Source organism: Polypterus senegalus, unplaced genomic scaffold (assembly GCF_016835505.1).
Source record: "Polypterus senegalus isolate Bchr_013 unplaced genomic scaffold, ASM1683550v1 scaffold_2407, whole genome shotgun sequence".
NCBI classification, from domain to species: domain Eukaryota; kingdom Metazoa; phylum Chordata; class Cladistia; order Polypteriformes; family Polypteridae; genus Polypterus; species Polypterus senegalus.
The window spans coordinates 39,877-57,270 of record NW_024383620.1 but is presented as its reverse complement, the minus strand read 5'-3'; the positions used below and the strand labels follow the sequence as shown (position 1 = coordinate 57,270).

At 50.4% G+C, this 17,394-nt stretch overlaps 3 non-coding genes across 3 annotated transcripts; 1 reads left to right on the top strand and 2 right to left on the bottom strand.

Annotated features, from left to right (window-relative positions):
* Positions 1-13,789: 13,789 nt before the first annotated feature.
* trnaw-cca lies at positions 13,790-13,860 on the bottom strand. The gene has a single exon. It is a non-coding gene; the product is annotated as a tRNA-Trp (tRNA).
* A 1,055-nt stretch (positions 13,861-14,915) lies between these two features.
* trnan-guu lies at positions 14,916-14,989 on the top strand. Its single transcript has one exon. It is a non-coding gene; the product is annotated as a tRNA-Asn (tRNA).
* Positions 14,990-15,282: 293 nt separating this feature from the next.
* trnaw-cca lies at positions 15,283-15,353 on the bottom strand. Its single transcript has one exon. It is a non-coding gene; the product is annotated as a tRNA-Trp (tRNA).
* Positions 15,354-17,394: the final 2,041 nt, after the last annotated feature.

Sequence of the window (17,394 nt, the reverse complement as noted above, 5' to 3'; positions counted from 1 at the left end):
GGGGGATTTAAGACATTTTTAAAGAACAAAAAAAAGCTTTTTCCCTTCCGGCCCAAGGCGGGCCTTTGCTCCCTGGTATTTCCTTTTCCCCCCCCCCTTAACCATTGGGCCGGCCCCTCCCCGGCCCCCCCCGGGGCCCCCCCGGAGCTCCGGGCACCGGGCCCCAGTCAAACCCGGTCATTTTCCTTCCGCCATAAACCATGTCTGCCACCCTTTCCCTTTTTGACTGGCCTGATATATCGTTTCAAATTGCCTTAAAAAGGAGGCCAGCGTGCCATCCCCCCGGGGCATCAGCATTTGCTCGAACATCGCTGGGCTTGCTCCACCACCCCTTTTGAGCGGTGGAGTTCTGTGGCGCAATGGTTAGCGCGTTGGCTGAAACGAAAGGTTGGTGGTTGGCCCCCCAGGGCCGATATTTAAAAAAATCCCGGCAAGGGCTGCCCAGGTTAAGGGTTAAAACAGCCCCCCCAGCGGAAACGATCGGGCGGCCCTCTTAAGCACCGACTTTCTGCCTCGTCAGCTCCGGGGAAAGTGCCCCTCCTCGGCCCGTTTAAAAACAAAGGGCCCCGGGGGGGCCAAATAGTGGGGGCCGGGCTTTGCCCCCTTTTCGGGGTTTTGCAGGGCGGGGAAAAGAAAGGGCGGCTGCTGGGGGAGTCAGGTGGGCCCGACCTCGCTGTTTGAACACGCGCCTTCTGATCTGGTCAGGGGCCCCGTTGCGCCCGGTGCGACCCCCCGGATGGGCCAAGATTGCCCGGAAGGGCTGTGCTGCCTTCTTGTGGGAGAAGCAACGGGTGGTCGGTGAAAAGACCAGCCTCCCGTCGGGGAATAAACCCCGGTCTCCCGCGTGACGGGGGATCCACCACTATTCGAGGAGCAGAGGTGGGCGTCAACCCCGGGCGTGAAAAAAAGTGAAACGCCTTTTCCCTTCATTGCGGGCGTTGTTTTATTTTTTTTTTTCAATTTTATCCATGTCTTTTTTCATTATTTTGAATAGTACCAGTTTTTGGGGAGTATATTGACAGTTGCATTATTAGTATTAGCGTTTGGGTTTTATATTTTTGAGGGCTCAAGGGGGCGGGGGCAAAAAACGACCTTCCCGGGGGAAACGAACCCGGGACAATGAATTGGGGGGGTCATCAGCGTCCCGCGTGACAAAAATGGGTCCCCTTTTCCTTCATTGTGGCCTTCTCTTTTTTTTTTTTGACCGTTTTTTCGTTCTATTTAATTTTCTTTTTTATTATTTTTTATTGCAGTAGTAGTGGGGAGTTTGGGTATTATTAGTAATGGGGTTTCATTTTATTTTTTTTTTTTAACTTCTTTTACTGGACTAACCCCCGGGGCCCAAAAGTTTGAACCCAACCTGGCTGAACGTTACTGATCTGGCCCCGGTGGCACTTCACTTTTCTCCCCGGCCCTGAGTCAAGACCGTTAGCCATGGCGCCCCGTCAGCTGCCCTCTCGGTGCTCACCGTTTAACATGTGGTGAGCGTCCGCCAAGTGCTGAGCTCGGCACAGGACGCCCAGTACGAACCAATACCGCTTCCTGCCATAAACCATGTCCGTGCGCTATCCTTCCTTATGACTGAGCTCTGATATATCAAGCTAAATTATTTTAAAGGAGGCCAGGCGCTGCTATCCCGCTCTTGGGCAGTCATTACCGAGATATCGCTGGGCTTAGCCCTGTCGCCATCCCCTTAGCCAGCCGGCTCGAGTCTCTGTGGCTAACTGTTAGCTGTCACGAAGAATCAAAGGTTGGGTGGTCTGGAGCCCACCCAGGGACGTCATAAGGTGATTTGATGGAAACCCCAAGCCAGCAAAGGCCGCCCAGTTTAAGGGGTTGTAAACAGCCCTCCCAGCGAAGACACCACGGGCGGCGCCGGGCACCGAGCTTGGCCCCCGGCCAGCCGCCGATGAAAGCGGTCTACCTGCCCGCTTAAAAGCCAGCGTACGGTAAAATGGGTGGTTGGTCAGGGCTCGGGCTTTGCCCACGCTCGTATGGGTTTTTTTTTTTTTTTTGCAGGCTGGCGGCAGCGATCGGCTGAGCCGCGCGGGAGCCAGCTGGGACTGGCGACCTCGACGCGACCGAACGCAGCCTTCTGATCTGAGTCAGACGCTACCGCTGCGCTTCACGAGGTCGACCGGATGCCAGCTCCAAGATTGCCAATGAAGAGGGCTGTGCTGCCTTCTCTGTGTGAGAGTAGTTAAACGGGTGGTCAGGTGCAAAAGACCAGCCTCTGCTGGAATCGAACCTCGGTCTCCCCGCTGCGTGACAGGCGGGAGGCTCACCACTATACCAATGAGGAGCAGATGGAGCTAGGAGTCATCAACAACGCCCAGACGCAGGAAAAGGGAAGTGATCGCTTTTTCCTTCATTATGCGCTGCTGATTTCTTTTCAAGCGACCCATGTCTATTTTCATTATTTTTGAATAGTACCAGTAGTAGTGGGAGTAGTATTGACAGTTGCAGCTGGATAGTATTATTATTGATTTATATTGAGTCAACGGCGGCAAAAGATCTTCTCAGCCGGGGAATCGAAACCCGCACAGAAGTGATTTAGGGGAGCGCCTATCAGCGCCCAGACGTGACAAAAGTGCACTCATTTTTTCCTTTCATTAGACGCTTACTTTATTTTCTTTGACCAGTTTATTCAGTTCTGTTTAATTTTCTGTATTTATTATTGTAATTATTAGCAGTAGTAGTGGGAGTAGTGCATTGACAGTTGTATTATTAGTGAAATGGCGATTGTGATTTATTTTTATTTTTTTTCAACTTTACCAACGACGGCAATGGTCAAATGTTGAACCTGAACCTTTGGCTGAACGCGACATTGATCTACCCTGCGGACGACTCCCACTTTCTCCCCGGCCCCTGAGCCGCGATCGCGAAGCTGCTGGCGCTCGTCGCTGCCTCCTCTGGTGCCTTGCCTGCCTAACATGCAGAGCGGTCGTCAAGTGCCGGAGCTCGCACAGGACGCCCAGTACGAACCAACATCGCCCTGCCATAAACCATGCGCGATCCTTCCTTTTATGACTGAGCTCTGATATATCGCTTCAAATTGCTCAAAGGAGCTAGCGCCATCCTGCCTTCGGCAGTCAGTCACCGCCGAGACATCAGCTGGGCTTGCTCCACCATCCTTGGCTGCCGGGGCTGAGCCCTGTGGTGCACCGGCCAGCGCTGCTCGCTGTTAACCTGCACAGGTGTTCGAGCTCACCCAGGACGCCAGCGAGGTGACGGACAAAATCCCAAGCCAGCAAAGGGCCGAAAGAGGTTGAAAGAAAACAGCCTCCCAGCGGAAGATAATATCGCGACGGCGGCGCTTCGAAGTACCGGAAGCCGGTGCCTGGCCAGCCGTCGATGGAAAGGGACCTTCACTTACCATGAAAAGCCAGCGGGCCGCGGGCCAGTCAGGGTCAGCCACCTGCTCGAGGGTTTTTTTTTTTTTTTGCAGGCTGACAGAAAGACGCTGAGCGCTGCGGGAATCAGGGCTGGACTATGACCGACGCAGATTGAACACGCAGCCTTCGGATCTGAGTCAGACGCTGCCATCGCTATACCAACACGAGGTCGACCGGGGTCAGATTCGGAGCCTAAGATTACATGAAGAGGTCAAAGGTTTTCTGTGTGGAGGATTAAAGCAAACGGTCAGGTGTGCACCAGCCTCTGCTTGGGACCCAACCTCTGGTCTCCCCGCTGCGACAGGCGATTTCACCACCATATTACCAAGAGGAGCAGATGAGCTAGAGCGCCCATCAACGCTCCAGACGTAGGCAAAGTAGCCATCGCCTTTCCTTCATTGCGCGTTGTTTTATTTTCTTTTTTCAAGCACCATGTTCATTTTCAATATTTTGAATAGTACCAGTAGTAGTGGGAGTAGTATTGACAGTTGCATTATTAGTATTAGCTACTGGATTTATATTTTTCTTGAGGAGTTCAACGGATGCAAGGTCAGGGCAAAAGACTCCACCCTCCCGTCGGGAATTTAAACTGCACAGATGAAATTTAGAGCCGCTTCATCAGCCCAGACGGACAAAAAGTGCAGCATCGCTTTTTCTTCTAACAGACGCTGTTTTACTTTATTTTTCGAATCAGTTTATTCAGTTCTATTTAATTTTCTATTTATTTGAATGGCCAGTGGCAGTGGAGTAGTATTGTCAGTTAGGTTAGTGCTTACGATTGCATTTTATTTTATTTTTTTCAACTTCTTTTACTGACTATTTGCAATACCCTGGCCAAATGCTTTGAACTCAACCTTTGGTTGAACGCTGACACGATCTGGCCCTGGTGGATCGACTTCACTTTTCTCTCCCCGCCCTGAGTCAAGACCAGCGATGGCGATGCCTGCCGCTGCTCCTCTGGTGCCTGGCTTGTCAACATGTGAGCGGTCCAGCTAAGTGCCGGAAGAGCTCGCACAGGATCACCAGCACGAACCGGTCACTCGCTTCCGCGCTATAAACCATGCAGCATCTCTTCCTTATGACTGAGCCTGATATATCGTTTCAAATTGCCTTGTGCGAGGCCACGCTGCCATCCTGCCTTCGGGCACAGTCACCGCCGACATCAGCTTAAGCTCGCCCAGCCCATCCCTTGGCCACCAGCCTCCTCCAGTCTCTGTGGCGCAATCGTTAGCTGCTCGCCAAATAACCTAAAGTGTTGTGTCTTGAACACCCGTGGGATTAACAGTGCATTTTTTACAAAATCCAAGCCAGCAAAGGCGTCGGTCAGGTTATACAAAGAAACAGCTCCCAGCGGCGATACATCGACGCGGCGCTCTTGGCACCGAAGCTTGCCTCAGTCAGCGTCGGCGTAGCACCTCACCGGCCCGCTTATGCCGTACGCCACGGAAGCAATAGTCAGGCCCGGCTTTGCTCCACGTCTCGGCGGCTTTTTTTTTTGTAGGCGATAAGAAAGAGACGTGGCTGAGCGCCGGCGGGGAGTCAGGGCTGACCTGACCTCGACGTGGTTTGAAACACGCAGCCTTTCGATCTGGAGTCAGATCGCCACCGCTATGCGCCATCGGTGGTCGACCGGCCGATGCGGTTTGGGTGATTGCTACTAAAGAGGGCTGCGCCGCCTTCTCTGTGTAGACGAAGCTGGCACCCTGCGTCATCAGGTGCAAAGACCAGCCCCCAGCGGGAATGAACCCGGTCTCCGCCGCGATGGTAAGGGGGATATCACCATATCAACGAGAGCAGATGATAGGGAGTCGCCTATCAACGCCCAGGACGTGGTAAAAGTGAAGCATCGCTTTTCCCTTCATTGCCGTTGTTTTATTTTTCTTTTTTCAAGTTTATCCATGTCTATTTTCATTATTTTTGAATAGCACCAGTAGTAGTGGGAGTAGTATTGACAGTTGCACGGCTTAGTATGAAATAATGGATTCATATTTTTCGAGGAGCCTGGGTTCCTGGCTATCAGGTGCAAAAGACCCAATTTTCCTAGTCAGAATCAACCCGCACAGATGAATTAGGAGCTCATCATGTCCAGACGGACACAAAAGTGCAGCATCGCTTCAAACCCTTCAATAGACTGCTGCTTTACTTTATTTTCTTGGACCAGTTAACGTTCTACTTAATTTTCTGTATTTATTATTAATGATAGTAGTGGAGTAGTATTGACAGTCAGTATTATTAGTAATGGCTACTACTTTATCGGCTTTTTTTTCAACTTCTTTACCGGATTTGGCTTGTAGAATACCGCCAAATGTTTGAACCCAACCTGGCTGAATCACATTACCATCTGGCCCTGGTGATTCATCACTTTTTCTCCCCGCCCTGAGTCAAGACCAGTTAGGCTGCTGGCGCCTTTCCTCGCCGCTGCCCTCCTCTGCGCTCTTGCCTGCCCAACATGCAGAGCGTCCGCTATGCCGCGTGAGAGTCGGCACAGGACGCCGAAGTACGCACCGCCTACCGCTTCCTGCCATAAACCATGTCCGCAAGGATCCTTCCTTTTGAGACTGAGTTTGATGAGAATAAGTCAAATTGCCTTGTGCGGAGGTTGGCGCGCGGTCCGCCTTCGGCAGTCAGTCACGGCTGGAGATACTGTGCTGGCTGCCCACCATCCCCTTGGCCAGCCGGTAGTTTGAGTTCTAGCGCAATCGTTAGCGGCTCGGCTGTTAACCGGGTACAGGGTTCGAGTTCACCGTAGGACGCCGCCGCAGGTGCATTTCGACAAACTTAACAGCGGCGGTCATTCTGTTATGCCGTGCAGCCAGCCTCCCAGCGATCGACGCGCGCTTTAAGCAATCGAGTTTCGGCCCCGCAGTCAGCCGTCGATGTGAAAGTGCGTGCACCTCACCCGCCCGCTTAAAGCCAAAGGCACGGCGTGGCCAATAGTCAGGGCTCGGCTATTCCACGCTCGGCGGCTTTTTTTTTTTTTGCAGGCTGATAAGAAAGGACGGCTGAGCGCTGCGTGAGTCAGCTGGGACTATGACCCTGATGTGTGATTTTGAACACGCCTTCTGACCTGAGCGACGCTGGCTACTGCTGGCGCCAATGCAGGGTCGATCACCGGATGCAGCCTGTGATTGCCACGGAAGAGGGCTGCAAAGGCTCTGTGAGATGGTAGCCAAACGGGTGGTTGTGCAGCACATCAGCCTCTGTCGGGGAATGAACCCCGGTCTCCCTGACAAAGGCGTAGATATCACCACTATACTAACGAGGAGCAGATGAGCTAGGGAGCGTCACAACGCCCAGACGTGAGAAAAAGGAAGCATCGCTTTTCCTTCATTGGCGCGCTGCTTGTTTTATTTTTTTTGCCAAGTATCCATGTTCATTTTCATTATTTTTAAGAAATTGTAGGGAGTAGTATTGATAGTTGCATTATTAGTATTAATATTGGATTTTATATTTTCGAGAGTCAACGTAAGGTCAGTGCATGACCGGAATCTCGTCAGAACTTAAACCCGCACAGATGAATTAGGAGCGCTCTATCAGCGCCCAGACGCATGCGCGTGGCATCGCTTTTCCTTCATTAGACGCGCGTTGCTTTATTTTTATTTTCTTTGACCAGTTTATTCAGTTCTATTTAATTTTCTGCATGGCTACGGTAATTATTAGCAGTAGTAGTGGTGAGTAGTATTGATGTATTAGTAATGTACCAATTTATTTTATTTTTTTTCTAACTTTTACTGACTATTTACCTGGCCAAGTTTGTTTTGAACCTTAACCCTGGCTAACGCATTACTGATCTGGCCCTGGTGGACGACTTCCACTTTTCTCCCGCCCTGGAGTCAAGACCGCCAGGGGCTTGCTGGCGCCTTCTCGGGTCAGCTGCCCTCCCCTCCGGTGCCTGCCCGCTGCCTACGCAGAGCGGTCCCAGCCGCGTCGGAGCCTCGGCATTTGCACATCACCGCCTCCCGCCATAAACCGCCGTCCACAGCCATCCCGAAGTGACTGAGCCTGATATCGTTCAAATTGCCCAGTGAGGCTGCCGCTATCCTGCCTTCAGTCACTTCGCTCGAGATACATCAGCTGGGCTGATCGCACATCCTCGGCCAGCCGGTAGCTCGAGTCTCCTGTGGCGCAATCGGTTAGCGCGTTCGGCTGTTAATCGCGGTTGGTGGTCTGAGCCCACCCAGGGATGCGTGAGGGTGGTGATTTTGGATAAATCCCAAGCCAGCAAAGGTCGCCCAGGTTAAGGGTTTAAAGAAAAGCCTCAGCGAAGACGATCGACGGCGCTTCTTGCTGTTCGAGCTTTCGCCTCGTCGCCGATGTGGTGCACCTCACCGCCCATGAAAAAGCCGCAAGGTACGGCGTGTACAATAGTCAGCCTGGGCTTTGTCCACGCGTTCCGAGGGTTTTTTTTTTTTTTTGCAGCTGGGATAAGAAGCACGGTTGAGTGCCAGGAATCAGGGTTGACCAGCGACTCTACGTGATTTGAAATTATCAGCTTGATCTGTCGGTCGCGCCACCGCTTGCGCCGTCGGCGGCTTCCACCGCCGGATTCGAGCCCAAGACGTCACGCGCCAGCGAGGGCCGCAGCTGCCTTCTCTGTGTGAGACGAGAAGCCAAACGGTGGCCAGCAAAAGATCGCTCCCCTGTCGGGGAATTGAACTCGGTCTCTGCGTGATGGGCGATACCACATACTGAACGAGGAGCAGATGAGCTAGGAGCGTCTATCAACGTCCAGACGAGAAAGTGGAAGCATCGCCCTTTCCCTTCATTGCGGCGCGTTGTTTTATTTTCTTTTTCGCAAGTTTTATCCGTGTCTATTTTCATTATTTTGGTAGTACCGGTAGTGAGTAGTATTGATGAAGCGTATTATTAGTATTAGCGGATTGATTTGGCTGAGTGGAGTTCAACGGCGGTCATCAGGTGAAGACCGACCTCCTGGTTTCAAATTCGTCCGCGGCCAGATGAATTAGGAGCGGTTCAACAGCGTCCAGACGTGACAAAAAGTGCGCATCGCCTTTCCTTCACGTGACGCAAAGTGCTGCTTTCATTTTATTTTCGGACCTTTCAGTTTATTCATCTTCATTTAATTTTTCTGTATTTATTATTTTAATTATTAAAGGTAGTAGTGGAGTGAGGCATTGAGTTATGCTATTAGTAATGCATGATTGTATTTATTTTATTTTTTTTTTTCAACTTCTTTACTGACTATCGGTGGCCACTTGGTCAAATGTCAGAACCCAACCTTTGGCTGAACGTGATTACTGATCTGGCCCTCGGTGTGACTTGGGACTTCACTTTTCTCCCCGCCCTGAGTCAAGACCAGTTAGGCTGCTGTTCTCTCGGCCGCTGCCCTCCTCTGGTGCCTTGCCTGCCTAACATGCATCCGTCAGGTGCCGGAGCTCGGGCAACAGGACGCCCAGTACGAACCGGTCACCGCTTCCGCCATAAACCATGTCCAGCGCCATCCTTCCTTTACACCGAGCTTCCGGATATATCGTTTTAAATTGCTCAAAGGAGGCCAGCGCTGCCATCTCTACCTCGCGTCAGTCACTTAGTTTCGAGACATCAGCCAGCTTTGCTCATCCCCTTGGCCAGCCGAAGCCTTGAGTCTCTTGGCGCACCGGTTAGCGCGTTTTATTGTTAACCAGGTTGCGGTCTTGAGCCCACCCAGGGACGCGCGAGGTGCATTTTGATAAAACTCGCTTGCAAGGGCTGCCCAGGGTTAAGGGTTGCAAAAGAAACAGCCCTCCTGCGCGAAGGATGACGATCACGGCGGCGCCTTCGTATACCGAGAGCTTGCCTCGTCAGCCGCCGATGTGAAAGCAAAAATCACTCGGCCTCCGTTTAAAAAGCCAGCGTACGGGTGTCAACAGTCAGGGCTCAGCTTTGCTTCCACGCCCTCAAAGGTTTTTTTTTTTTTTTTTGTGGCGGGCTGGGACAGGCGACGGCTGGAGTTGCTGCGGGAGCCAGGCCGGGACTATGACCCCGACGCGATTGAACACGCAGCCTTCTGATTCTGAGTTTCAGACGCGCTACCTGCGCCACGAGGTCGACCGCCGGATGCGAGCCCAGATTGCCACGGAAGAGGCTGTGCTGCTTCTCTGTGAGATGAAGCTAAACGGGTGGTCGCGCACCAGCCCCTGTCGGGAACTGAACCCCGTCCCCTGCGTGACAGGTGGGCGGGGATACCACCACTATACTAATGAGGAGCAGACAGCCAGGGAGTTCATCAACGTCCGGACGTGAGAAAAAGTGAAGCATCGCCTTTTCCTCTCATTGCGGCAAGCGTTTTATTTTCCTTTTCAAGTTTATCCACGTCTATTTTCATTATTTTGAATGTACCAGTGGCATTTATAGCCAGCTTATTAGTATTAGCGATTACTTTATATTTTCGAGGAGCTCAACGGGCGGTCAGGTGCAAAAGATCAACCCTTCTTCCCGTCGGGGAACTGAACCTGCGCCAGATGAATTTAGGGCGTCTATCAGCGTCCAGACGTGACAAAAAGCGCAGCATCGCCTTTTCCTTCATTGTGACGCGTTGCTTTACTTTATTTTCTTTGACAGTCATTCAGTTCTATTTAATTTTCTGTATTATTATTTGAATTATTAGCAGGCAGGGGGAGTAGTATTAATGGAGTTAATAGTACCGGCGATTGCATTTGGCTTTTATTTTTTTTTCAACTTCTTTTACCGGACTACTTGCACACGCACACAATGTTTGAACCCAACCTGGCTGAACGCGATTACTGATCTGGCCCCAGGACGACTTCACTTTCTCCCGGCTCAGCGCCGCGACCAGCGGCTGCTGATCTATAATAGGGCTGGAAGTAAGAATCAGCAATGGTGGCACTCAGGGGAAAAACATCAAGGGCCTAAAGCAGAAAAAGTGGTCAACAGAATAAAAAGAAGACAAGAGAAATAAATGGGTCTTAAATTTACAATAATGGAACACCTCATTTACATGACATAATCAAAGTGATCGGTGATTGGCGGTTTATTTTCAAAGAGTCATAAGATTGGTCAGCGTAAGAGTCATCTAAAGTAATGTGTAATTGGCCAGCACTAGCGTTGACTCTCCTATCTGACTAACTTTGCCTTGTTTAATGGAGAGTGGGATGTCTTTATTTAGAACCACTCATAGAAGCACTGTAACACAATCCATGATTGGCTGGTTCCTTGTCAAAGAGTTATAAGATTGGTTGAACAGCAGTCTCACATGTGACAGGCGGGGATACTCATAGACATTGGATTACTAGACGCCGCATGACCAGCAGCATCGTACGTCAACGCCGCGCCATATTGAGAGTGGCACTGCTGTGGGTGAAGTAATGGATTTAAAGATACCTCACGCATGTGCTGCTTGGGATTGTACAAACCATTGTATGCTCCAAGCAAGATTGTTTTGTTGGATTTGTCCATTAGAAAATCCTGTTTTATAATCTTACTCAAGGTCACCTTACAATAAAACTAAACAACATTAGTAAAATTAAAATAAGAGAATGATAAATCAAAAAGCAATAATTAGCAAACAAACAAAGATAACTAGCAGTAACAGTGCAAAATTTACAATTGGTATGCCAGTTTAAAAAGATAAGTTTTGAGGGCAGTTTTAAAATGTGTTATTGAATTGAGCTGAGTCTGATGTGTGGTACAGAAAGTAGAGCTGCAGATGAGGATCTGAGTGAGCGGGAGGAGTGCAAGTGTGGAGGAGATCAGTGAGGTTGTGGAGAGCTTTAAATTTTAAGAGCAGTAATTTGTATTGAGAGAGAATTGGTGTAATATGTTCAGTCGATTTAAAACAGCAGGTTATTATCCTGGCAGCAGAATTTTAACAAAGTTGTGCTGATGGATACATTTTGTGGGATGCCAGATAGAATAGCATTACAGTAATCTATACATGAGGTGACAAGGGCATTAACCAATACTTCAGTACTGTGTTGCGTCTGAACAGGACAAGACTAGAAATGTTATGGAGATGGAGTAAGGCAATCAGAGAAATGTTACTTATATGTTAGGAATTATTTAATAATTAATAATAATAATAATAATAATAATAATAATAATAATAATAATAATAATTACAATTATTTAATAATTGCCATTATTAGTGTATAAATGGATATAAATAATTGTATTTTAACGATTTACCAAAATCTGTTGTAGGTAAACGATACTGTTTTAAACGTTATTGTTTTTCATCAGAAAACCCGGTTTCCACGTCTACCTGTATTAGTTTAAACGGCACTATTGACACTCGCAAAATGGCGGACGCACTGACATATCGTGTCGACTGGGCAACACAGGGAATGTGGCGTCTACCTATATATGACTCTAGGGGGATACTCACCACTATAGTAACAAAGAGCAGATGAGCTAGGGAGCGTCTATCAACGTCCAGACGTGAGAAAAAGTGAAGCATCGCCTTTTCCCTTCATTGCGGTAGCGTTGCCTTGGGCGGTCAGTCACTTACTTTCGAGGACATCAGCTGGGCTTGCTCACCATCCCCTTGGCCAACCCACGTTAGCTCGAGGTCTGTGGGCATGTCCGGTTAAGCGCGTTGACTGTTAACTTGAAGGTTGGTGGTTTTCGAACCCACCCCAAAACAAACCAGCAAAAGGGGCTGCCCAGGTTAAGGGTTGCAAAGAAACAGCCCTCCCAGCGAACCGCGATGTGGCGCTCTTAAGCACCGAGCTTTCTGCCTGCGTCAGCTACCCGATGTGAAAGTGCACCTCACTCGGCCACGTTTAAAAGCCAAAGGTATGCGTGGCCAATAGTCAGGGCTTCGGGCTGCTCCCGCGTTCTCGAGGGTTTTTTTTTTTTGCAGGGGCTGGGATAAGAAGGACGGCTGAGAGGCTGCTGCGGGGTCAGGGGCTGGGACTATGACGCCGGCGTGATTTGAACACACAGCCTTCTGATCTGGAGTCAGGCAGCTACCCGTTTAGCCCGCGAGATCGACGCCCGGATGCGAGCCTAAGATTGCCGGAAGAGGGCTTTGCTGCCTTCTCTGTATGTGAGGATGAGAAGCTAAACGGGTGGTCAGGTGCAAGACCAGCCCTCCCGTCGAGGGAATCAGACCCCGGTCTGCTCCCGCGTGACCAGGCGGGATACTCACCACTATACCCAGCAGGAGCAGATGGGCTAGGGAGAGCGTCTATCAGCGTCCAGGCGTGAGAAAAAGTGAAGCATGCGCCTTTTTCCCTTCATTACTTGGTAGCGTTGTTTTATTTTCTTTTCAAGTTTATCCATGTCTATTTTCATTATTTTGAATAGTACCAGTAGTAGTGGGAGTAGTATTGACAGTTGCATTATTAGTATTAGCGATTGGATTTTTATATATTTTTCGAGGAGCTCGAACGGGCGGTCGGGTGCAGACCGACCTTCCGTTGAGGGTGAACCGGCACAGATGAATTGAGGGCGTCTATCAGCGTCCAGACGTGACAAAAAGTGCAGCATCGCCTTTTCCTTCATTGTGACGCGTTGCTTTATTTTTATTTTCTTTGACCAGTTTATTCAGTTCTATTTAATTTTCTGTATTTATTATTTTAATTATTAGCAGTAGTAGTGGGAGTAGTATTGAAGTTGTATTATTAGAAAGGCGATTGCATTTTTATTTTATTTTTTTTTCAACTTCTTTACTGGACTACTTGCACACGCCAAATGTTTGAACCCAACCTTGGCTGAACGCGATTACTGATCGGGCCCCCTGTGGACGACTTCACTTTTCCCCGGCCCGGGAGTCAGACCAGTTAGGCTGCTGGCGCTCTCGGCCGCTGCCCTCCTCTGGTCTCTTCCTGCCTAACTAGAGCGGTCCGTCAGGCCGGAGCTCGGCACAGGACGCCCAGTACGAACCGGTCACTGCTCCTGCCATAAACCATGTCCGTGCCATCCTTCCTTTATGACTGGGGTTGATATATCGTTTCAAATTGCCTTAAAGGAGGCCAGGGTGCCATCCTGCCTTCGGGCAGTCAGTCACTTCTTCGAGACATCAGCTGGGCTTGCTCCACCATCCCTTGCCAGCCGGTAGCTCGAGTCTCTGTGGCGCAATCGGTTAGCGCGTTCGGCTGTAACGAAAGGTTGCGGTTTTGAGCCCACCCAGGGACGCGCGAGGTGCATTTTGACAAAATCCCAAGCCAGCAAGGGCGCCCAGGTTAGGTATGCAAAGAAACAGCCCTCCCAGCGAAGACACGATCGACGGCGGCGCTCTTAAGCACCGAGCTTTCTGCCTCGTCAGCTGCCGATGTGAAAGTGCACCTCACTCGGCCCGTTTAAAAGCCAAGGTACGGCGTGGCAATAGTCAGGGCTCGGGCTTTGCTCCCGTTCCGAAGGGTTTTTTTTTTTTGCAGGGCTGGGATAAGAAAGGACGGCTGAGCGCTGCGGGGAGTCAGGGGCTGGGACTCTGACCTCGACGTGATTTGAACACGCAGCCTTCTGATCTGGAGTCAGACGCGCACCGTTGCGCCACGAGGTCGACCGCCGGATGCGAGCCTAAGATTGCCACGGAAGAGGGCTGTGCTGCCTTCTCTGTGTGAGACGAGAAGCTAATGGGGGTCAGGTGCAAAACCAGCCTCCCCGTCAGGGAATCAGAACCCGGTCTCCCGCGTGACAGGCGGGGATACTCACCACTATACTAACGAGGAGGATGAGCTAGGGGCGCTATCAACGTCCAGACGTGAAAAGTGAAGCATCGCCTTTTCCCTTCATTCGGCGCGTTGTTTTATTTTCTTTTCAAGTTTATCCATGTCTATTTTCATTATTTTGAATAGTACCAGTGTAGTGGGAGTAGTATTGACAGTTGCATTATTAGTATTAGCGATTGGATTTTTATATTTTCGAGGAGCTCAACGTGGCGGTCAGGTGCAAAGACCGACCTTCCCGTCGGGGAATCGAACCCGGCACAGATGAATTAGGGAGCGTCTATCCGTCCAGACGTGACAAAAGTGCAGCATCGCCTTTTCCCTTCATTGTGACGCGTTGTTTACTTTATCTTTGACCAGTTTATTCAGTTCTATTTAATTTTCTGTATTATATTGTTAATTATTAGAGTAGTAGTGGAGTAGTATTGACAGTTGTATTATTAGTAATGGCGATTGCATTTTATTTTATTTTTCAACTTCTTTTACTGGACTACTTGCACACTTGGCCAAATGTTTGAACCAACCTTGGCTGAACGCGATTACTGATCTGGCCCTGGTGGACGACTTCACTTTTCTCCCCGGCCCTGGAGTCAAATCTCAGTTAGGTGCTGCGCCTCTCGGCGCTGCCTCCTCTGGTGCTCTTGCCTGCCTAACATGCAGAGCGGTCCGTCAAGTGCCGGAGCTCGGCAGGACGCCCAGTACGAACCGTCACTCGCTTCCTGCCATAAACCATGTCCGTGCCATCCTTCCTTTATGACTGAGCTCTGATATATCGTTTCAAATTGCCTTGAAAGGAGGCCAGCGCTGCCATCCTGCCTTCGGGCAGTCAGTCACTTGCTCGAGAATCAGCTGGGCTGTCCACCATCCCCTTGGCCAGCCGGTAGCTCGAGTCTCTGTGGCGCAATCGGTTAGCGCGTTCGGCTGTTAACCGAAAGGTTGGTGGTTCGAGCCCACCCAGGGACGCGCAGGTGCATTTTGACAACATCCCAAGCCAGCAAGGGCTGCCCAGGTTAAGGTTGCAAAGAAACAGCCCTCCCAGCGAAGACACGATCGACGGCGGCGCTCTAGCACCGAGCTTTCTGCCCCGTCAGCTGCCGATGTGAAAGTGCACCCCACTCGGCCCGTTTAAAAGCCAAAGGTACGGCGTGGCCAATAGTCAGGGCTCGGGCTTTGCTCCACGTCTCGAGGGTTTTTTTTGCGGGGCTGGGATAAGAAAGGACGGCTGAGCGCTGCGGGGAGTCAGGGGCTGGACTAGCTGACCTCGACGTGATTTGAACACGCAGCCTTCTGATCTGGAGTCAGACGCGCTACGTTGCGCCACGAGGTCGACCGCCGGATGCGAGCCTAAGATTGCCCACGGAAGAGGGCTGTGCTGCCTTCTGTGTGACGAGAAGCTAAACGGGTGGTCAGTAAAGACCAAGCCTCCCCGTCGGGAATCGAACCCGGTCTCCCGCGTGACAGGAGGGATACTCACCACTATACTAACGAGGAGCAGATGAGCTAGGGAGCGTCTATCAACGTCCAGACGTGAGAAAAAGTGAAGCATCGCCTTTTCCCTTCATTGCGGCGCGTTGTTTTATTTTCTTTTTCAAGTTTATCCATGTCTATTTTCATTATTTTGAATAGTACCAGTAGTAGTGGGAGTAGTATTGACAGTTGCATTATTAGTATTAGCGATTGATTTTATATTTTTCGAGGGCTCAACGGGCGGTCAGGTGCAAAGACTGACCTTCCTGTCGGGGAATCGAACCCGGACAGATGAATTAGGAGCGTCTATCAGCGTCCAGACGTGACAAAAAGTGCAGCATCGCCTTTTCCTTCATTGTGACGCGTTGCTTTACTTTATTTTCTTTGACCAGTTTATTCAGTTCTATTTAATTTTCTGTATTTATTATTTTAATTATTAGCCGGTAGTAGTGGGAGTAGTATTGACAGTTGTATTATTAGTAATGGCGATTGCATTTTATTTTATTTTTTTTTCAACTTCTTTTACTGGACTACTTGCACACTTGGCCAAATGTTTGAACCCAACCTTGGCTGAACGCGATTACTGATCTGGCCTGGTGGACACTTCACTTTTCTCCCCGCCCTGGAGTCAAGACCAGTTAGGCTGCTGGCGCTCTCGGCCGCTGCCTCCTCTGGTGCTCTTGCCGCTCAACATGCAGAGCGTCCGCGTGCGGGCTCGGGCACAGGACGCCAGTACGAACCGTCACTCGCTTCGCCATAAACCATGTCCGTGCATCCTTCCTTTATGACTGAGCTCTGATATATCGTTTCAAATTGCCTTAAAGGAGGCTAGCGCGCCATCCGCCTTCGGGCAGTCAGTCACTTCGCCGAACATCAGCTGGGCTTGCTCCACCATCCCCTGGCCAGCCGGTAGCTCGAGTCTCTGTGGCGCAATCGGTTAGCGGTTCGGCTGTTAACCGAAGGTTGGTGGTTCGAGCACCCAGGGACGCGCAGGTGCATTTTGGACAAAATCCCAAGCCAGCAAAGGGCTGCCCAGGTTAAGGGTTGCAAAGAAACAGCCCTCCCAGCGAAGACAGTATCGACGGCGGCGCTTCAAGCACCGAGCTTTCTGCCTCGCAGCTGCCGATGTGAAAGTGCACCTCACTCGCCCGTTAAAGCCAAAGGTACGGCGTGGCCATAGTCAGGGCTCGGGCTTTGCTCCACGTTCTCGAGGGTTTTTTTTTTTTGCGGGGCTGGGATAAGAAGGACGGCTGAGCCGCGGGGAGTCAGGGCTGGGACTATGACCTCGGACATTTGAACACGCAGCCTTCTGATCTGGAGTCAGACGCCACCGTGCGCCACGAGGTCGACCGCCGGATGCGAGCCTAGATTGCCACGGAAGAGGGCTGTGCCTTCTCTGTGTGAGAGAGAAGCTAAACGGTGGTCAGGTGCAAAGACCAGCCTCCGCGGGAATCGAACCCGTCTCCGCGTGACAGGCGGGATACTCACCACTATACTAACGAGGAGCAGATGAGCTAGGAGCGTCTATCAACGCCCAGACGGAGAAAAGTGAAGCATCCCCTTTTCCTTCATTGCGGCGCGTTGTTTTATTTTCTTTTCAAGTTTATCCGTGTCTATTTTCATTATTTTGAATAGTACCAGTAGTAGTGGGAGTAGTATTGACAGTTGCATTATTAGTATTAGCGATTGATTTTATATTTTCGAGGAGCTCAACGGGCGGTCAGGTGCAAAGACCGACCTTCTCCGGGGAATCGAACCCGCACAGATGAATTAGGAGCGCTATCAGCGCCAGACGGATCAAAAGTGCAGCACCCCTTTTCCTTCCATTGTGACGCGTTGTTTTACTTTATTTTCTTTGACCAGTTTATTCAGTTCTATTTAATTTTCTGTATTTATTATTT